The sequence below is a fragment of the Ixodes scapularis genome, unplaced genomic scaffold (assembly GCF_016920785.2).
Source record: "Ixodes scapularis isolate PalLabHiFi unplaced genomic scaffold, ASM1692078v2 PGA_scaffold10__122_contigs__length_95168666, whole genome shotgun sequence".
Taxonomy (NCBI): Eukaryota; Metazoa; Arthropoda; class Arachnida; order Ixodida; family Ixodidae; genus Ixodes; species Ixodes scapularis.
The window spans coordinates 28,115,434-28,138,062 of record NW_024609836.1 but is presented as its reverse complement, the minus strand read 5'-3'; positions in this window follow the sequence as shown (position 1 = coordinate 28,138,062).

Here is a 22,629-nt window from a genome sequence, read left to right as displayed (position 1 = left end):
CATCCAGTTCGAGGCGGCTCGTGCTAGGTTCGCTGTCGTATTGAAGTGTCCGAGCATATCGGTCCTGGCCAGTAGCGTAGGCAAGTGTGGCCCGCTTCGTCTCTTGGCACCATGCGGCGTCTGTGAAGACCGCGTGCTCCACGAGGTCTGCCCGCGCAGCAAGTGCAGCTCTTTCTTCTGAATGTTCTTCGCGGTGTTGTTTGCGAGTGAGCGGCTTGGGGTTTCTGACCATAATGTCCTCCCATGGTGGCATGCTCTTCGGAGGCGGGGCCTCTCCTACGGGAGGCCGCCAACCCTGTAAATCCAGAAGACGTTGACCGGCTCTAGTCGATGTCCGGCGCCGCTGATGGCCGGCAACGCGGGTCTCAATGATGGCTTGTAGAGTCGGAAGATTCGAGTACCGATACAGCTCTTCCGTCTTAGTGTGTCTTGGGAGACCGGTGATTGCACGCAGGCATTCACGATGCAATATTTCCAGCTGTTTGAGCTGCGCCTTGGTCAGGACGAAACATGCGGCTCCATAGCAGGCTTTTGAGGTCAGGACTGCTTGAGTGAGCAAGCGGATGGTGCTCGTGCCCGCGCCACCGAGGCGGTTGCCCATTCTCTTAATGAGTTGGAGCTGTTGTCGCCACTTGGGTTTGAGTTGCTTGATCCACTCTTGCGCTCCTCCTTGTTCGTGCAGTGGGACTCCCAGTATGCGAATCCAGCGTTCGGGGGAGCGCTGAATGGACTGGCCGGCCAGGGTCAGGTGTATTTGAGCTCTGTTGTGCTCAAGACCGCCGACGATGAGGAAGGCGGTCTTCTCTGGGAAGGTTGCACGTCCGTAGTTTGCAGGCACTGGTCAATGGCATCTAGGGCCGACTGCATGGTTTCGACCGTTTCTTTAGTGTCGAGCTTTGTGTTTCGGGGGTCCACCCAAAGGGTGATGTCGTCCGCATAAATTGTGTGCTGAAGGTGTGGGACGGCGCGCAATGACCTGGAGATCAATTTCTACCGCCGGAAAAACGTTTTCGAGCCTGGTTATGTCACATTCTGATCCAATTCAGCTATCTGATCCAATTGCGGCTATTTATTTTTTGACAATCTTTGAGTGCATATATGTCTGTGTTATGTGTGTGTTGTGTGTGGGGAAGGGCGCAGATACGTGTATATGTGATCTCACTCTTTCTTTACTACTCTATTCTGTCTGCTATCTCTGTACTCTCTTCGTTTTCACGCAAACTAGCAAACCACCACCCACAAGCAGGTTGACCTCTTTGCTTTCCTGTAAATAAACATACCTTCTTTCTCAATTTAGGAGTTGCAATTCGAACCAACCATGCATCCCACTGAGGTCTTGCTGGTCTTGGTGTAAGAATGCATTTTTAGTGAGATTGTAAATACTTATTCCTTTACAAGCTGCGTCTAAAGTAAGGAAACGCTGGCCACGATGACAATTTGTGGAGCTCAACTCCTGCCCTTGGGTTGCTTTTAGAACAAATCATCTTTGTGTATTCCCGAGGCGTTGACTTCAGCTAGAGAATTGTAAGTTAATTCACCGCATTCGGTGGGAGTTGGTACCATGAAGGCGCCACAGTATTCGGTGCCCTAGTAGACTTCCGGCTGTGTATTTATTAGATTTTACTTCGGAGAGGTACCTGTAATATGTTTGTAAGAACCTGCGCGCTTTATAGAACGAAGTACAAAAAAGAAAACATTGCGAAGCAAAATGAAAAAGGAAAAAAAAAACCCCGAAGCGCGCAGGGATCCATTGATAGCGGGCGGCAGGGAAATTGTTTGCAAAAAAACATTGGTGAATAAATGGTATTATTTACTGGCGGCTGCAGCTGAGGTTGCTGCTGCTGTGCACGTGCTAGCTGACGACAGACTTCCACAACGCTTTCAACACGTACATTGCACACCATCAAGATTGCCTTCTTTGGGAGGCCATAAATAAGAACTCATCCTGAGCATGCACTGTGAGCAGTCGATTTCAATGTAGCATCCAATGAATAAACCTATAGTACAGTGTTCTAGAGGGGGTTGTAGTGGCAAGAGCGGCGGCCGCTTTGTGAAGATTTTGCGCGTAGACGACACCATGGCGCTGCTGTTCTGTGCCCTAGGAGCGCGCCCCTGTCAGCCCCATCGTCAGCGCTGTTCGGCGCTTACTACTGTGGTTTGACTGGAGCTTTTCGCGGTGCGAAACAACTGCTAATGTTGTTCTGTAAACTCTGTTTCACCTTATTATGTACCGCAGGAAAGGCTACAAGCGCGAGCTCCTTGCTCTGGGGCACATCTCGGCGGCACAAGCTCTCGTGAATTAAGAGCAGCTGCCAACGCTATGAGCTCGCGCTTCTAGCCTTCGCTGCAGTGCAACATAAGGTGAAATGAAGTATAGTAAATTGTAGTTCTTCCTTTAAACTAATGCCTCTAAAGTGTGTGCTATCTGCTACTTGAACTATTCGCGTGTTTTGAGAGAGATTATTTATTTAATATCGACTCCCCCCCCCCCCCCCAGTACTAGTACTGACAGATCGTTCAGCAATGCTATCACTTGGGCTGCAGGCTTAAAGGAGCAATGCAACAATTTTTGTACTTTGCGCAAATACCGCTTAGAACAGATCCCTGACGTTAATGACGTATGAAACACGCGTTCGTTTTTCACCCCACGCAATAGAAGTCCCAGAAAAAAATTAAAGAAAAACGAGCAGCGTTCAACCCCTCAACTCGCAGCCAGAACAAGCGGCCACGCGATCTGGAGCCGATTATATGCCGCCAGTGTTGATCATAGCCACGCGCTGGGGTTGGCAAAGCACAGGACACGCGCTGAGATCCAGACATTGTTATGGCTCGGCTATTGTCGTCGTTGCAGCGATTGGACACGGGCGACTACCCGAATGCTTCTCGAGCTAGCAATTATCACGAGCCTAAGTCGAGTGCCCACGCAATGCTCGGGTCCAATCTATGAACCGCATTCAAATATCGTCACTTGGGTGTTCTGCGATCCCCACGTTACGTCATCAAATTTTGCAAAGGAGAGATTGAACGAAAATGATCGCTTTTGTCCTTGAAATTACACCGCAACAAAGGAGTTTCTTGGCCAGTGGCGTTGCGTGCGAGTATGCTTGAGTCCCACTAGGGCCAGTAAGCTCGTGTATAGTGAAAAACTTTCCAACTGAATATCGTTGCACAGCTCCTTTAATAGCTGCGAAAGAAGTTCTACGGTGCTACATTTCGGAGAAGCGTACCGCGTCACCCTCGTCGTCTTCTTCGTTCATTGCACACGTGCCATTAATTCTCCTAGGGAACAGAACTCCAGCGCCACTCGCGGTATCTACGTCGAACGTCTTCACGCGCTTCATTGTAAGCGGGCGCCGCTCTTGCCACTACACCCTCTAGAACAGTGTACCTATACACCTTTGCAAGTGGGATCCCGGCTTAACCTCGAACCGCGCGCCAAGGTGAGGCGGACCTACTCTCCAGCCAGGACGTTCGCTGGTTGTCGTACAATGTTGCCAAGCGTCTATCGCCGAAGCGTACACCACTGAGCGCAGAAAGAAATTTTAAAAAATAACTATAAAACGTACACGTGTCGTCTTCGACAGCGAAATAGCAAGGACAAATAAATAAAATGCCTAAAGCGGTAACAAATCGAAAATTTTTAAAAAGATCGAAAGTCTCAAGGCGCTCTCTTCAGAATGCGCCAAAAGTCGCATGGCCTTTGCATCAACGATGGCTGCGCTCGCGGCAGCTCTGGCTTCCACAACATACAGGAACAGAGGCTGCGATCGTTATAAAGTCAGCTCCAACCCTGAAAGATGCCCCGTCCTACAATATGTGACGCTACGATTTTGTGTGGATACCTCCTCCTGCGTTCCGAGACAGTAAGTGTGCCGCTAAAGTAAGCCATCGGCGATGCAGCAAACTGCACCATCTTGTCATCGCGCACCCCAGTGACGTGCCCCTGGCGCACCCCAGCATGGCGGAAACGGTACGGGGCGCCAGCATCGCTCAAAATGACAGTGCACAGGAGCCTTTCGCGGCCATATCAGTGTGCGCTGCTGCTAAGCGCGTGCTGACAGCGAGCTTCCGCAGTCCTTTTGGAGCGTGCACTTAGCACCATCAAGGTTGCCGGTCTTAGCAGGCTATTAATGTGAGCTCGTTCTGAGCATGCGCTCTAAACATCGCCCTCAAATATGGCGTCTAGTGAATACCTCCTATTAGCGGCGAAATGTTTTGGTGGCGCTCTCCTATGGTTCCCCCTTGCGAGGTAATTACCTTGCAAACAACAAGTTCGATGGTGTTTGTAAATAGCACGGTGGAAGCTTGAAATCATTGCGCTCTCAAAGGAACACTGCCAACACCGTCAAAATTAAAGTTCTTTCATTCCTCTTATTTCCGTCGATGATAAATCCTTTTCTGATGTCATAGTCAGCGTTCGGCCAATCGTGGAAGGCCGACCACAGCGACGCTTTCGGTCACGCACGTCGCCAATATTTAAACAAGCTTTGCGCAGTTAACATGAACATGGCTGACCCCAAAAATAACAATTATACGAATTGACTGAAATGCCTCGCACTTTCTCAATCTTTAGAAAACGCCTGAGGTAGATGCCGTACTAGCTAGGCTGTGGAAGCGTTGGAATCGACTAATGAATGGCATAAAACGCCAGCAGATCTTTAGTTCACAAATCCTCGAAACGCTATGCAGACGATGTCCTGTGGTTGTAAGTTGAACATATGTTTTTTGCACACACACACGCATATTACCGAACAAAAAGTTAGGGCGCAAACAAGCTGGTGAAGGTTTAACATTTTGGACAAAACCCCGAGACTGGAAGGGGGGGGGGGGGGGGGGGGGGAAGGACAACACAACACAAAAATCTTATTTTACTTGTGTTGTGTTGTCCTTCATAGCCTCCTCTATACTGAAAAAGGCTGGCAGATCGCCACGAGACACGGCCGCCGAATGTGAAAGGGTAGAGGGGCAGACAACGTATGAGAAGAGAGGCTAGGGTGCCTAGATGTCTGTCTGTCTGAGGGTGAAGACATCCATTGTTGCCTTGAATGTGCCAGCGCGTGACGCTCTCGCGCACTTGGTGCGTGACTTGGGCGGTAAAATGGCGTCTATCCATTAGTCAAAGCTACGCACTCGAGCTGAGTGACACCGGATTGCGCGCACCTCAAAATATGTAAAAAAACGATTGGGCGTAAAAATGGCTGAGATGTCACCACTCAAGTACAGTGTAACTCAAGCAAAAGCGCGCTTGTGTATGAAGACACTGCAGGAGAGGCATTTAGCGGGTGCCCCGCTGCGGCGAGAAGCTGAAGCACACTTGTCCCAAGCGATGGAATGTCCGCTCGTGCTCCTCGTATTCCCCGCGCTACCGCTTTTTTTCTCGTCGGGTTTGAACATGGCCTCCGAAGTCCCGAAGCACGCGCTTCGCGTTATTGGTGGCCATGGTTTGAAAACCATGTTTCGGGACCTCGCCGCTGAAGAAGCTGTGCGCTGACTACTGGTTCCCCGTAAAGCCCCTTGATAAAGGCTCTTTTTACAAGTACCGCCAACCATTGTTGTGGAACCGCGCGAGACACGAGTCACGAGCGGGTGCTCCGCCGCCATTCGCTTCCTAGGGCCGCTCATTTCAGTGCTGCGCCGCCATTCGCTTCCAAGGGCAGCTCGAGACGCGGGTCTCGTGCACTCGCGCATTTGACGCTACTTGCACGCCAAACACAAGCATATCGAGGGGCTTTAGTTCCCCGAGAAATGCTTTGTGCGACCATATCCTCATTCGCCAAATCTCTGACCGGGCACTTCATAGCTCCGTGGTCGAACTGCCAGGCTTTGTGAGTATAGAGGAGGCTATGGTTCAGCATGTGTGTTCGTGTTTGTATCTATTCTTGTCTGGTTTCTCCTCAAAGTGAGATGAAACGAAGTATAAAAGCTGTTTCATTGCTTCTACTCGCATTAGCTTAAGGGTATAAAAAGGCATTCACGATTTAATATATATCATTGTGAACACTCGAGTTTCCTCAGAAAAACGTTATCTTTCCATACTAAACTTCTGCTACGAGGCATGAATAGCTACCTTAATTAATTGTGTTGTTCTCCCTAGCTCACGTGACAATCAAAACAAACACATATCTAGTGGAATTACTTTCATACAATTAATGACGCAAAGTCAGTAGCAACAGGTAAACCTTAAAAACCACCCACTACGAGGAGCATGGAAAGAGCTAGCCTTTGGGGACGTTAGCAGACACCTAGTTTTAAACCGCCAGTCGGAAGTTCCGAAGTTGAGCCAATTACTAGCGAAAGGGCCGGGTTCCAAGCCCTCTTTTCCCACTGCTTCACGGGACGCCCCATCTCTTTCATAAGAAAAAAGGAAAAAAAAATCGCGCTTTCACTTATAGAAGCGAGTCAACAAAAAAGAAGCGAAGAGGAATGTTCTAGAAATGTCACTTGGCTCATTACCTAAAGTTTGCAACCTGAAGTTTTGGCACCCTTCATAAAGTTGTAGCTTGTGCTGGTACTTTCGTACGCTTTGCCGCCGACCATCATCCGTGCTTCATCCATGGAGGAGACAACGCGCATCGGGTTACACCTGCCACCCTGACCAGGGACTTCAATAATTATAAAGGAATCGGGTGGAGAGCCCTTCGCTGCCGAAGAATCGAGCTTTAATTAACGAGGTTTTAATTACAAAGAAACGCGCTTCCCAGGGAAACCCGAGATTGTTCTGGAAGCGAGAGTATCCTCACAAATTACCATAACCCCGTCGATGATTCCCGCCTCTCTTTCATCTTCCGGGTTTCCGGGCGACCGGTTCCCGAAGGGACGGCGCCACCAGCCGACTCCTTCAAAGGGAGGGGGCACATTACGTACAGCTGCAACGGAAAAAGAGTAGCACAAGAGACCGATGACCGGAGCGGCAAAACCACGACACGCGGCGCTATTGTTCCCGAGCTCGGCGATAGTTAGAGTGCAAGTCATGTTGCATTTTCCAATGTGGGAGTGGCCGGCAGAAAGTTGAGGGATAAGATAGCTTTTAAAACGCAGCCTTTAAAATAAGCTGCCTGCTGCCGGCCGCCCCTGCGTTGAGACATAGAACGTGACAGTCACTCTGGCTATCAACGCGCTCGGGAACAAGAGCGCCGCGTTATCGCGATTTTGCCGCTCCCGTCGTCGGTCACTTGTGCTACTCTTTTTCCGTTGCAGCTGTACGCTGTGGTTATGCGCCTTTTATGGCATCTCGTAAGACCAACTAGGCGAGTACGTCTCACTTCCCAAGAATGTTTTGTTTGAGCCTAGTAACGCGAAAAGTGAAAGACCTCACGGAAGTGTATTTCAGTATTCGCGAGAGGGCGCTTTAAGAGCAATATTAAGAGTTATTAGCGCCGAGATGTTTCGGTGGCGCCCGCTTATGGTTTCCCTCCGTGACGTCACGACTGGGATTTGCCTCGTCGTGACGTCACCAGTTGTTATTCTGGCTACTTACCGTCGGGGTCGACGACGGGTTCGGTGGTGTGTTTAAAAAGCACAGCAGAAGCTAGGAGCCATCGCAATCGGAAACTAACACCGTCAAAGTTGACAATCTGACGGTGCTCCTATGCCCATGGTCTGGCCAATGGTGGAAAGCTGACCACAGCGACGCTTTTGGCCGCGCACATCGCTAATAGGGACTCTGACAGAGTATTTATGCTCGCCGAGGTTTTTATTCGAGCAGGACCTATAAGCTGCGGTCACACTCTGCTTTTACATCAAACAAAAGACAGTTTGCATACAGGTTCGAACATGAGTCACCGCGAGATCAGTCTGTCTATGCTGGAACGCCAACTACATGATGTAGAAAACTGCATTGGGCACTGATTGGCCTTTCTCTCGGGTCACGTGACATGACTTTGAAATGTAGTTTTTCCCTATGCAGTTCGAGCTATGCTCGTAAAATGATGCAGTTAGCGGTGACGTCAAAATGTCGTCGCGATGCACTTCGACGATGCAGTTAACTGAGTGGTCGAGGAGAAGCCAGAGATGAATCTGCATCGTAAAAGATGGCGACCCTAACATATGCATCTCTACTGTTGGGTTCGCCAGCGGATCAAGTTTTTAGAGATCATCGGGATGCTTTCGAGGCGAGCGATGCGAGGTTTGTGGGCGAATACTAACTGACAAAAGGGGTGACTCGCTGGCTGTGTGACAACTTCGCGGAAAGCTCCAGCGTTGTCTTGAAGGGCCCCGTGTGCTGACGGTCGAACAAGTCCTCGCAGCTCTACGCTTCTACGCCGCTGGCGGCTTCCAGGGAACCGTAGGGAGCGACGAAAACATTGGTGTTCTCCAGTACTCTGTGAGTCACGTACTTGGTGATGCCACCAACGCTATCATCGATTGCCTCGGATCGAAGTGGCTGTGTTTCCAATAAACTCAAGCAGAGAAGGCGCTCACAAAAAGTAAGTTCTTCGAGCGATGCAAGTTCAGCGGCGTGATCGATAAATATTCTAAATACTCTTACACGAATTAACACGATTGTGTTTTCATTTGAGTGCACCCCATATAAGCGATTTGGCTGAGCGAAAAGCCAAGCAAGCAACGGCAACAGGCTTAAGTTGATGTAGTGCGTTCATACTTCAGGTAGAGAGAGAGCGAGATATGCTTTATTTTAAAGCAACTACTTCAGGTCAGGCCAGCTGAACTAGAATAAACATGCACATAAAGAAAAGACCATACACACCATGGGACTAACAACTGATTTTCATCTTCCCCCTCTTCTACTACGAGCCCAACTCGAAGGAAATATTCTCTTCTCTTCTTTTTTACTTCCTACTTCACCAAAAACTTAACTCCCGAAGGAACATTTTGTTCTTTCTCGTGCAGCACGAGAGATGTTGCACTAACGCAGTCAAACAAAGTCAAAAAGTAAAATTTGTCGTTGGTTTATAGTATACAGCAGGAGGTTAGTCTGCCTGAACATGGCGACATTGTTACCACCTGTAGATAAGCAATTTAGCCAGTGCAGTACGACTGCTAGTCCGGGGTCTTTAACGTGCATCACGCAGTACACGACCGCACGCCGGTACGATGCTCATCCAGCAGATCGAAACGGGCAGGAGCGGGGATTGAACCCACAACCCCTGGGTTCCGCAGCGCGAGCTTTCGCTCCACGTGCTCCGAGCTGGTGTGCGCTAGCCTACTCGGCGATTCTCCGAAATTCCCTGTAGGGAAAAAAAAGAACGATGTAGTTTCAACTCAATCGCCACTGTTCGGCGACGTCACCGGACACGTCAAGGTGCAGTTCTCTTCCGATGTAGTTGGTTGGCGATGGAGATTAGGCTCCTCCCACCGGCGACGTCACGATGCAGTTTCTCCACGGTTTTTTCCAGCATAGACAGACTGTGCTTCGAATGCCGCATGACAATATGAATTCGAGGAGAAAACTTGGCACACGTAATAGACCGATCTCACCAGCTAGTTTGAGTACGCCACCGCTCCCGACATGCATCGTGGGAGGTAGGGCCACTAAATAAGCTACGCTTCAGAGTAACGACACTTGGCCATATTGTGGCGTAAAATCATGGTTGCCAGTTATCTGAAGTTTTATCTGAAATCACAGGAAATGCTTTTCCGCCCTCCACAAATGTTTAAACCGTTCGCGACAGAGCAAAGCAATATTACATTACCTTCCTAACACCGAATCTAATGCTGAGGAAGTCGCACTTTTGAATCATGACGATCGGCCGTTGCGTCTGTTCTGCATACGAGCCAAAATGGCGGCGCCCACAACAATGTCGGGCAACGGAGTGCCGATACTCTAAGCGCAGCTTATTTAGTGGCTCTAGTGGGCGGTGTAGTCTTTCTGCCCGCGCGACAACCCTGCTGGAGGTCTGCGCGAGCAGAGCATGAGGCGGCATGAGCTCTCTCGTGAACTGGCGTCTGTTTCCTACGAACTACAGTTATGGCGGCGTCACGCATGCGTGGAACGCTTGGTGGGATCGGTCTATTGGAACCTCTGATATTGCGGTGACTCGTATTTGCAGACTGTCTTTTGTATCATGTATGAGCAGTGTACCCAAACACAATTTCCGGCTCGAAATTTGTTTTCTTTCCGCCCAAACCATGTCTGATCGAAAGATGTCCGGTTTCAGTAGCGCTCTATCTCTCGTTTCCATGGTCACGGGGCGTTCAACAATATGTACCAATACATTAAAAGTCGGGGGTCATCTAAGGCACGCATTCACTATTGAAAATAGAAAAGAATACGAACCGTATTATTGTGGCCTTTAAAAAACTGCAAATACGTTGATAAAAATGATGTTGCACACATCACAGGAAGTACATGTACACGTCATTCTCAATATGTCGACGTACCGCGGGCCAACGAGCTTGAGTGAACTTATAGCGGTAAACCAGCGGCCAAATATGGCACCCCCCCGGTTGCCGCCATCTTGCCTGTCTGCCACATTAGTGATCACGTGACGTTAAAATGGTTGCGCCCAGAACTGGGCCAGATCAGATTGGCCAGATCACGGTCAGCAGATGGGCACACTGGGGCTGCGTTCCAATCTTACTCGAATGGGTCCGCTGTTCCGGCGGATCAAGTCACGTGACGAAACAGATACAGCAATGCTGGACGCGGGTATGTTTTCGAACGCAACGGGTACAAAACCTTCACTCAAAAGTCAGATAGAAGCTCCGTTCGATTTACCTGCACCTCCTGCACCGGTGTAGAAAAGTGTAGGGCGGTGTACTTCCGGTCGCATCTCAATAAATACACACACCGGAAGTAGACTGCCCTACACTTTTCTGCGCCGGTGAAGGAGGTGCAAGTAAATCGAACGCAACTTTATCTCACTCCTGGGTGAAGGTCTCGTACCCGTTGCATTCAAAAACGTACCCGCATCCAGCGTTGCTGCATCTGTCTTGTCACGTGACTTGATCCGACGGAAAAACTCGGATCCATTCGAGTACGAATGGAACGCAGCCTCAGAATGCCCGTCTGCTGACCGTGATCTGGCCCACCTCTGGGCGCAGCCATCGTAACGTCACGTGATCACTAATGTGGCAAACAGGCAAGATTGCGGCAACCGGGGGGGTGCCATTTCCGCTGCAGGCAGTGGGTTCCGGTTTACCGCTCTAAGGTAAGACTCAAGCTCGTTGACCGCGGGCATACCGCGGGCTGGACTAGAGTAACTGCTTGCGGAGCAGAGTATCGTAATGGGCGCGTTCAGTAGCGGCTCCAGGAGTCAAGGAATCGGCGCTCCTTCCGCGCGACAAGACGGCAAAAAGCGACTTTCGGTGCACGTTACTCCGAGTTTTCGGAGTCAGGCTCTCGTGCACCGAGTCCAGAGACGGTGCATGAGGAGTGAAAGGGGCGCAGCATGACGTAATTCCGGATCGCGACGAAGTTCCGGCGCGGAAAGAAAAGAGAACAAACAAAATGGCGGGTTAAGCTGCGTCGGTTCTGTCGCGAGTGTGCTGTTTGCTCGCTTTTGTTAATGAAAAGTGCCAAGGTAGATGAATAACGTGTTCGAATTTATTTTCCAGGTAAGGCGCTTTTCAGAAAATGCATTGGACCGTATTTTGTTTGGTTTGAATCTGCTAATAAACAACGTAAATGTTCATTTGACGCCGTTTCTTGATCGCCGTTGCACGGAAACTCGGTGAATATCGACGATATTCCTGTGCGCGCTGAGCAGAGAAAGGCAGGGCATTACAGTCGGTTCGCCGCACATTCACGGATCATCATCGAGGAGGGCTTCTGCGGCTGGTTCCTGGAAATCGCGGACGGATCTGAGGGAGACCTCAACCGCGGCAGAGTCGTGAACAGTGAACATTTCCAAGCCCTCGATCATCTCGTCAAGCCTGACATCTGTCGGACATTTTGTCTACTTCAAGCGTCTTATCTCTTCCGAGTGGGCGGTGCTTCTGGGTGTTTCGCACACTTTGGCAGCGGCGGCGACAGCGGACGGACGTGCACTAACGACAGCCTTCCTGTGCATTACAGGTTGGTGATTTGATTTTTCCATATTTATTCTAAAAGTGCGATTTTCGAAGTGCCGTCGCTGTTGCTGCCACACGTGTCGTGCCGCATATCAACTTGTGCTGTGTGATTCTAGTTTGCTTTTCTGTAGTACTGATCGTTGGTTATGGCGAAAGAAATCCCGGAAGTCTGAATGATGTGGTGAAAGCCATAGGTGAGAAACAGCCAAATAGCATCAAGGAAGTTGTTACGGTTCCAAATGACCTGATAGTTCGACTTGACGCATTTGCGACCGACATAAAAAGTGACGTCGAGAAGGTAAAGAGTTCGAATGACGAAATCTACACTGAGCTGGTCGGTATACAATCATCACTCACCTTTTTGAACGCGGATGTCGAACAACTAAAAAAAAGATGTCGGGGGCTTCCGTCGAGAACTATCGGAACTAAAGGTCCAATGCACTCAGAACCAAAGAAAAAACCAGCAACTAAGCAAAGAACTCTGTGACGTCAAAAGAGAAGTCGTAGAACTGAAGTAATATTCTAGAAACATGAATCTCGAAATTAAAGGTCTACCTATTCTTCCAAACGAAAACTTGCAGAAGCCTGTGGGAGTAATTGTGACCTGTCTAGGCGCCGAGATTTCTGAGGGAGACATAGATGTAGTGCATCGAGTCCAGTCAAATGACAAAGGGAAGCCGAATGTGGTGGTAAAGTTTTCCTCGCGCACAGTACGTGACAAGTTTTTGTGTGCAGCCAGGAAGACGAAACTCAACACAAGTCTTTTAGGCTTCGAGGCAAACGACCCACTGTACGTAAATGAACATCTTTGTGTTGAGAATAAGATTTTGCTAAGTAAGGCTCGCCAGGAGAGGCGAGAAAAGAACTGGAAATTTGTTTGGGTAAGACAAGGCAAGATTTTCATGCGGAAGTGTGAAAACTCTCCTGTGCTGCATGTGACGTGTGAAGGGGACCTTGCGAGAGTTGTGTAGTGGTCATAATGCTAGCGCCTTGTTATGTGTTCTTAGGATCATTATGCCTTACACTTTCCAACAGGTTGACAATTTAATGCTAAACCGTGATTCTTTTTCTTGGTTTCATAGCAATGTACGCAGTCTAAGAAAAAATCTAAATCAACTACTTGCGTGTATTTCACGGCACCAACAAGCATATGATATAATTGCTGTAAGTGAAACACGGCTTTAAGATACTGAAACGGCTCTTATACCCGGTATATATTTTCCTCCCTTCCACGGGTCGCACGTACAAGGGGAGGTGGCGTTGCATTCTTTGTAAAAGAGGACATTGTCTTTGAAGTTGTACATACTGCGTCTATCAGTGATGAACATATTGAAGCACTTTTTATTAAACTTTTTTATAGTCTAATAATTGGAGTAGTGTACCGTCCTCCAAGCACCGCAATGACACCTTTCTTAGACAAATTCGAATCGGTTCTTGTACAAATAACTCATAAGCATACCGGCCGCATTGTAATCCTTGGAGATTTTAATATTGACTTGGCATGGGATACGCACAATGATTATACTCTACTTCGCGAATCCTTTAGCTTACACAATATTATACGTGAACCCACTCGTATTACCAGTACTTCGAGTACGTTGATCGATCACGCGCTTTGTAACATCGATAGCGGTGTGTATGCCGGAGTTTACCCTGATCCAATATCGGACCATCTGCCTATTTTTGTTGTTTTGCAAAACCAGTCGTCTGTAAATGCGAATCTTTGTCCTAAAATACGCACCAAGGTAAACTATGTCCTACTACGAAGTATATTAGAACAAACAAATTTTTATGCTTTGTATAATCATAACATCAACAATGAATATCAAAACTTTGTTCATACTCTTAAAAACGCAACAATGCAGAGCGCTGAAAGTAGAGAAAACAGCAGATATGGAGAGCCGGTCTGCCCTTGGATGACGAGTCAAATTTTAGGCGTACTGAAAGAGAAAGACAGCTGGTATCGTAAATGGAAACAAAACAAAAGCAACAAATATTATCTAGGACAATTTAAGCGATTAGGAAACGCATCTGTTTCTCTTGTGCGGAAAAGGAAACGGCAATATTACTCCTTTCTTATCGAACAAGCCGACGGGAATGCACAAAAGATTTAAGATATAGTTAATCACGCAATCGGCCTTCGCTCAGATCGACGTGTGCAACCCGAACTAGCCAACCAGGAAATGGTAGACAATTTTAATGACTACTTTACAAACATAAGTGCTCTCCTAGCAGCACAGTTGCCACATGTGATAGTTTCCACGAGGTTAGTGGCTTCGGTTGTTAATACCTTTGTCATACAGGAAATTGAGATGGCTGAAATTACGTCTACAATTAGAAGTCTTCGAGTAAACAAATCGGCCGGGCTCGATACCGTTCCAATAAAATTAATAAAATATAATATAGACATTTTAGGCGTTCATTTTCTACACTTGTTTAATAATTCATTGGAAAGCGCAATATATCCCGATGAGCTCAAAATAGCAAGGGTTGTGCCCATTTTTAAAGAGGGAGATACTTCCGAGCCGTCTAGTTATCGACCAATATCAGTATTAAATGTAATTAATACAATTTTTTAAAAACTAATGTGTAAACACATTCAGGAATTTATAAGTAAGTACAATATTCTCTGCCCTAGTCAGCACGGATTTAGGCCGAACAGATCTACCTCTTCCGCTGTACTCGTGTTAACCCAGCTTCTTAATAAGGCTCTTCATGAAAATAAAATTGCTGTGGTTGTTTATTTGGATATAAGTAAGGCTTTCGATACAGTTAATCACAACATACTATTGAACAAGCTTCATGAGTATGGTTTTAGGGGAAAGTTATTAGAGTTATTTCAAAGTTATCTCTCTAAAGGAACACAATGTGTAACTATTAATAATTTTATCTTTACACCACAAACAGTGCTTACAGGGGTACCACAAGGCTCTGTTTTGGGGCCCATTCTTTTTTCTCTCTACGTCAATGATTTTCCTTCTGTTTTATGTCAGTCTGAAGCACTCATGTATGCAGACGATACGGCATTAGTTTTTGTCGGGGACACCATAAGTGAACTACAAGGTAAAATAAATGAAGAATTAACAAGGGTCTTAACGTGGTTCACTAGTAACCAACTCAAACTTAACATAAAAAAACTAAGTACAGTGTGTTTCACTCTAGGAGAAAGCAAACAAATTCTGAAGAACTAGCTATATACTTAGATAACGTGCAGTTGCTCCATGTTTCCTGTTACAAATATTTGGGTGTCTTGTTTGAAACCGATATGCATTGGAAGAATCAAATTAAAAACATAAGCACAAAACTTGCACACGGACGCTACACACTACTAAAGGCTCGGGAATTTTTTAATTCGTCTATACTGCGCATTCTATACTTTGCATTTGTACATAGTCACTTGAATTACTATATAGAGTCTTGGGGCGAAACATACACCACGTATTTAGAGCCACTCAGTCGATTGCAGAAGAGGGCTATGAGACTCATTACTTATTCTAGATATACCGAACCAAGTGGTCCTCTATTTCGATCAGTTGGTGTGCTGCCCACTAGACCTCCTATACAACTTAAAAATAGCTGAAACAGTCTTTAAAATAATAAAAACTAACGTCCCACTCCCATTACATATATTGACATTACCATTACGAAATACGAGAGCTGCAACAAATAATCTGTTTAATTTGCCATCTTGTCGAAATGTTTATGGAGAAAGGCTTATTGAATTCAACGGTGCCCTGGTATGGAATGATATCCCTACCGACATCAAATGTAAACCCAATACATTGCCATCCTTAAAGAAGTATTTAATTAAATTGCGAGCTAATGAATAAGTTCAATATCATGCCCTATATATTTTTTTTTCAATTAGTATGTATATTGTTTTGTGAATACTTTGATATGTGCGTACATTTGTTTTGTTTGCCTGCCGCATTGCAAAGGTTATTTCTAATGTTGGACCCGCGACTAGTTTCCACGGCTATGGGTCCAATCAACGATTGTGTATTTAAAAAAAAGAATAACGAAGGAATAATAAAGAAAAGAAAGAGAAAAAGAACGCGAATTCGCTAGCCGGTTGGACACTCATGCAGAGCATGATCCCGATTGATGTTTTGTTTGCGTAGCTAAATCGGGGTGCACGTTGGCTGACGCTCGCTTCGGCCGACAAAACCTTGATCGCCGAGCGCGGCCGAACTGCCCGCGTGTATACGAATACATTTTATAGGAAGTTCGTTACGAAGGGCAGAACAAACGTATGGCCGCCTAAAAGTATCGCAACCGGTGGCGGAGATTCGCTGAGCTCCTTTTTTTGCGTGTGCTGACGACGTTTCTGTCGATTATTATAACAGAAGCAGCCTTTGTACCGCCCTGCGTAGGGCTCTATCGCGTTGGATCGCTTCGAACAGCAGCGCTATGTGTGCAGTCCCTTGCTCTTTCTTTAACGACCTTGCCAAGAGTTCTTCAATGCCGGTGTCAAACAAAATCTATCGTGCTCGGCATCGTCTGCTTCCCTTTTATTCGCAGACCGTCTGACACAGGGAAGGAAGCCGAAATTGCGTGGAAGCAGCTGAGGAGCCGCGCTTTTTTTGTGCCGTTAAGTAGGCGCTCCGCGGACTCCGACCCGAGTGACTCCGTTCGGAGCTGAGGGAGCCGCTACTGAACGCGCCCAATGGTGCTCCCAGGGTGGCTATGCTGGGTTCAAGGCCGCACTGTGGGGAAGCGACCGTCGTTTTTTCGGGAGCTGCGGTGGCGCGGATGGTATGGCTGTGAGGAGGAGCGCTGCGGCGCGCGGAGCGGCACGCCGCGCGTACGCCGTCGTCTCGCCATTTCTCTACTGTTTTTTTTTTTTTTTTCTTTATGCCTTCGGCAGAACACAGCAGCCGACGAAAACGTCGTCCCCTTGAAAGCCTTAGCCGCGTGTTGATGTCTGGTCCGATGTGTCCGGATGTGCCGGTCGAGTAACACTCCGCGAATTCCACAGACGCGAACAACGAGATCGTCCTCCGTGTCGTCTGCTTCCCAGACTTTTGGAAACATGTTTTAAAACATCGCTAGCGCTATAAAATAACGCGTTTATACTGTACCCAGTGGCTACACATAATTTTCAATGGTCAAGGAACCTTCCAGTTCCTTCGATTTTAGTCTAGGATGTATCTTTCGCAAACGCAAAGCGAGGAACATGCTTCGGCCGAAACTCGGCGCCTGCAAGTTCACTTTCCCGCATGAAATTTAGATTCAGCTCAGCGCACGTGACCGCTTCTCAGCCAATACGGAGTTGGCGGGCCAAAGAAAGGGAACGCGATACTCTGGCGCTGCAAGCAGAGCCTATACAGTTTCTCTAGTATGGACTATACGTGATGGCGCCGCACACCGGACCAAAGTTGAGACTGACGTGGGGCCGCTATTCGGAACTGTCGTTTGTGGCACCGTCCAATGGATCTTGAAGCGCAGAACATCGAGCGGAAGGGAAAGAAGTGAGAAGCAATCACACGGCAAGACGAGCACGCAACTTCGTTGTCTGCTTAACACGCCGGAGTAGCGAAGAAGAAATAAAAGCGCGGTCGGTGGTAGCCACGTGACTTATGACCATGAGCTTCCGTACTCCTGTTTCGGTTTTGGTCACTTGAGTTTGTTTGGCTTTATTGAAAAAAAGTCCGTTACTCGGTATCAAAATATTGAATGGGTAGTCTCAAACACCATAATTAATCGCGTGGAATTTTTTTTCTTTTTTATTGAAGGGGGTGGGGTTACAGTGTTCCTTTAAGCTTTGTTTATGTTGTCTCGGCTTCTGAGAAGGCACTCACTTTTCATTTCAAAGATGTGACTTCTCATAGTCAGTGACATCAGGATAACAGTTTAGGGAAAGCTTCTTCCACCTGTTTCCACCAGCAGAGCGAACGCTGGAGAGGAGTCATCCTCCTTCCAGCCTTTGCTTTGCTAAAGTGGAAAGAGGTGCAAGAACTTTCCCTTAGAGTTTTTCATGACAATAGTTAGGAATTTCCTCTAAGAGTTGTTAGGAGTTTCCCGCAACTATAGTTAGCCATCAATGTAATTCGTGGCGCCATATTCCAATGGGTGCAGCGAGCAAATGTCTGCTTGCTGCGTCTATCGGGAGATGAAGACACCAGGGCCCGTTTGCTCGAAGCGCTAACCGCGCCTAAAGTTAGCCGCAGTACTAAGGAGAGGGATTTTGAAATCACGTGACTGGCTCGGTAGGGATGCGGGGAAACATGGCGGTGCCCCGGTGAGTGGGCGCCGCTCGCTTTGGAACTAAATGTCGTCGTAGCTGCAATATCAGGCGCGTTAGTCAGCAACGAATGGTGGAGGAGGCTTTCGCTTTGCCTTACCTCACTTAAATCGCAAAGCATGAGCAATGACCTCGCCGCATTTTTTAGGTAGTCTTTAGATTCTGGCCATTCCTAAGCCTAAATGAAGGCGATAATTTACGACATGGCAACGTCAACCATTTCGTCGTTTACCCTGAGACTGGGTTTTTTTTTGAAGAGCAGAAGTGACAGAAAAAACAGACAGGTCTCAAGACGGCTTAACGGGGTTTTTTCTGTCACTTCTGCTCTTCAAAAAAAAACCCCCAGTCTCAGGGTAAACGACGAAATGGTTGACTTCCACCAGCTAGCCTGTACTTTGACTCTTTTCTCGTTAATGGCAACGTCTTTGGAAAGCGGATTGCCTTGACTCAATCGGCCGGAAATTGATACCACACAAAGACTGTGTTCAGGGGAATTTACCCATAATGCACCGCGTGGTTACGCCGACGCCACTCAAGCCGGAAACGGGCGCCTAAGAGCTGCGCTCTAAAAGAAGAAAAAAAAAGAGAGATCTATTGGGCGGAGAAATGGCTGAGATATCACCACTCAAGCAAAAGCGCTTGTTTGTACGAACTCACTGTACTCTTTTTTTTTTCTTTCATAGATTTCAAGATATTTTTATTTATTTCTTTTCTTTTTTTCTAGATTTCTAGATATTTCAGTTGACAAGCTCCATGGAAGGTCGTCCTTCGAAAACGGTTTCTCTCCGTTGTTCCCTCACGTTAGCAGTAACGGGCAGATAGCGTTCATATGGTGTGAACAGCGACGCCTTCACGGGCCACGGAGAAGAAACGTTTTCCGACGACGCTCCTTTCGGGCGAACGTTTGCGCAGACTTTATGTTTATCACAAAAAGCAGAATAGAATCACTGTCAACCGCAGGCAATATGCATCCAACGTTGGTTTCACCGCTTCAGTCCACAGGGCGGGCTGATAACCTAGCGTGCGCCACCCAGCGTACGCGCCTCGAAACGGTGCCAGGCGTTCTAGGAACCCTGTCAACTGGCTTTGATCGAGTACCGTTGCTTCACTCTATAGCCGGCCTTGCCTTGGTGAAACCCGTGATCGTGGCCTGGCGTGTCATCACGCGGTGTTTGTAGTTTCGCTTCGTAGTATGTAACCGCGCTCTTATTCCTAATGCCGCGTGTGTCGTCTCTCGTTCTCCTCCCTCTTTTACGGCTGCAAAGCGGGTTCTTTTTCTAGTGCTGAACTCGCAGGATTTCCCTATTTCTATAAAGGCTATGCTCGTTTTCAATTAGTTTCATTTAAGCTCGCACTCTCGTTCTCCCTTCGATCTCGGGTTTCATTCACTGCCTGCCCTCCTCCATCCTCGACCGAAGGTCTCGCAAAGCCGACATTTTTGCGAACGCCGTCTGCCGGTGGGCGCGCCACAAATTCAATCAGTGGGGCTTTTAGCGAGAACCGCTTTCCATGTGGCCAGCAAGCGGCAGCCCCGATTTTGGGTTTTCCCTGGAGCATTGCCGTCCGCTGCTCCTGTTTCGCACACGCTTGCCGTTTTTCTAATGCCGTCCGCCCGCGGCGGATGTGTGGCGGACATCGCCGTATCATTAGTACACCGGGTGTCATCATCTGACAAGACTCAGCAAAATTGTCCCCCGTTCCGTTAAAAGCGCCGCAATTAACGACCTTAGGAAAATTAACGAGCTGAAAGCGTAGGCTGACAACCCTTTTCCCTCATCCTCCATTCGGCCACTTGTCGACGCGTGCTGGAAAATGAATGGGGGAGGGGGGGATTCCTTTTTTTTGCCAATTTCCTCCGAGGTGGGTTCGATTAGCCGGCACTCAACCAGTGCGCTTCCAAGTCACATCATTGGGAGCTACCCTCCAATTAGGTAATGAAGCAATGCGGAAAGAACACAGAAAAAAAAAGTAAACTGTAGGCCACAAAGGGGCGCCGGTCTCAAGTGAGACAGGACGACGCTGCTCCGGGCTCCCCAATTAAGCAACATTCTTCCGCGTTTCTTTTTTTTTTTTTTTTTTGCTAATCTTGTTTGTATGATATTCCTATAGGGAAACACAAAATAAACACATAGTCACGTACATAAATACAATGGCAAAAATACTATAAATACTGTTAAAGAAAAGAACACACACAAGCTCTTGAATGTTAAAAATTTAGGAACGTCTCTTATCACCCGGGCTAAAAATACTGAGGCATTGAGCTGTAGGCGCATGCGCAACATCTGATAAACCTCACAGCAGAGTAACGGCGCACGTGCAGAAGGCGTGCCACGGCACAGCTGAAAAAGATGGCAGAGCGCAGAAGGCGACTTTTGCGAAGGTTTGTACTCCTACGCCACTATTCAAAGTAGCTAATCAAGCTGTGCCAATAGGCATCGTCATAGCCCTCGTTGCCTTTTTTTTAGTTTACGGATCACCGACTAAACCAATCACGTACGGTGAAAGCGTCGTGACTCAATTTTATTGCGAATAATTGGTTTCACCGGTGATTGGCGAGGAGATCGAACTATAGGGAGCGCTCTGATCCGTTTGTTTTTCCCAGACCTCGATGGTTTACCCAACACAAGAGCTGTCGACATGCCCACATACCTTGTGGGCACGGCTACGCCATCTTCTTCAATAGAGCGTGGGGGCACGGTTACGTCATCTTCTTCAATAGAACTACAAAAATGCTAACAGTTAGTCACAGGTTAAGATAAATTCTCTAGCTGGTAGGAGGAAGAGCAGGAATGCCGAAGGAAGAAGGAGATTTCCTCCTCTCCTCTCCAGCATTCCTTCTGCTTCCTCCTCCCTTGACCTCCTTTCCCTCGAAAACATTTCTTAACCTGTAACTGACTATAGTTTAGGATCTCTCCCGAAAGTAGTCGTCAAAGAATGCAAGCTTGACCCCCTTGGGCTTCTCTGCTGAGCTGAGCATTGTGCATGCTGCATTGTTTGTGAAGGCCGGAGTGGTAAGCCCATCTTCCCTCTGGCGACCGGAGAGCACGAAGTCCAGCCGAACGCTGACGCGACGTTCGGCTACGTAAGCCGAACGCTGAGTAATTTTTATTTGTTGTCCACCTCCGTGTAGTTCTAAAGTTAGCCGCTTGAAGCGCCCCGTTCTGATCTACTGGCGTCCGCAGACCTGGCAGGAAGAAGTGGAAACTGCAATCTTGCACCGATCATCGATCGTTAGGTGCACTCGCGGAGTGACGGACCAGACATGATGACTGCATCCCTGACTTCCTTGTCCTTCGTGCGTAGCCGAGTTGGTTGCGCGCGCGGCTTTAGACCGGATAGGCCCAATTCAAATCCCACCAGCGTGTTTCTTTGTTTTGCTGTAACGTTTGTTGCACTACTGAAAAGTTTATTACATTCTACTCAGTTATCGTGTGAACTAGTTAAGAGCCTTCCCGATCCTAATGCAGGCTTGAAAGCATTCGGAGCACGCCGCGTCGCTTCAGGCTTACAGAATCGCACCTTCCTGATGTGTAGTTGGGGTAGCTAAAAAGACCGCCGTAATACCCCCTTACCCAGCCATTTATACAGTCATGGGGAGCTTCAAATATCGAGAACAATTGACAAGGCCCGCAGCAGAAGCAGGCCGCGGGGGCCCTGCCATTTCGCCACACAAATAGGCCCACTAGAATGCTACAATTATGCCAAGAAGCGCTGCAAAAACCTCCGGATTTAAGAGAAAAACGAACGGAATTCGCATGTTTACTTTAGTTGGCTTCTTATTTCTTCGTCGATTGCGCAGCGAGAAACAGCAGTAGTGCAGCATCACTTCCCCATAGCAGCGCCCTGTCCCTCACCTCGAACATGGGTCGCCACGTTTGAGGGTACGGGAGAAAGTTGGCGAGACGTCCGACAGACGGAGCGCAAATCTGGATAAAATGCCATATCTGAATGTGCGAGTTCACAGTGCGTGCTCGGTCAGAGTGGCTACTGAAACCGGCAATATTGATGGTGGAAAATGGACTTTACGAAATTGCCCTCAGCGACCATGCATTAAGTTACAGCCGCAAGTGAATACACCCTGTTGTGCTTCCGTTTTTGTAAAAGTTCTCAACAATAATCGCTCCATTTTTCTAGAGATTCCGCCTCGTCACCTGCTATTCGTAAAAGTATCACTAAGTGACACCAAGTTATTTTTCCTTACTAAAACATTCATATTAAATTTGCCTCTCCCGATATGAGTGAGACTTTTTGAAGGAATAGGGAAACTTCGTTAATTGTGTTTGCTACGTGTATTTGTCCTGCACAAATTCCTGGAAAGAAAGAATAAAAAATGCCTTAACTAATCACGTGCACTGGTGATTTTTCTTGAAAGCATAGTTTAGCATTTTGAGTAATTACGGAACCCTACACTG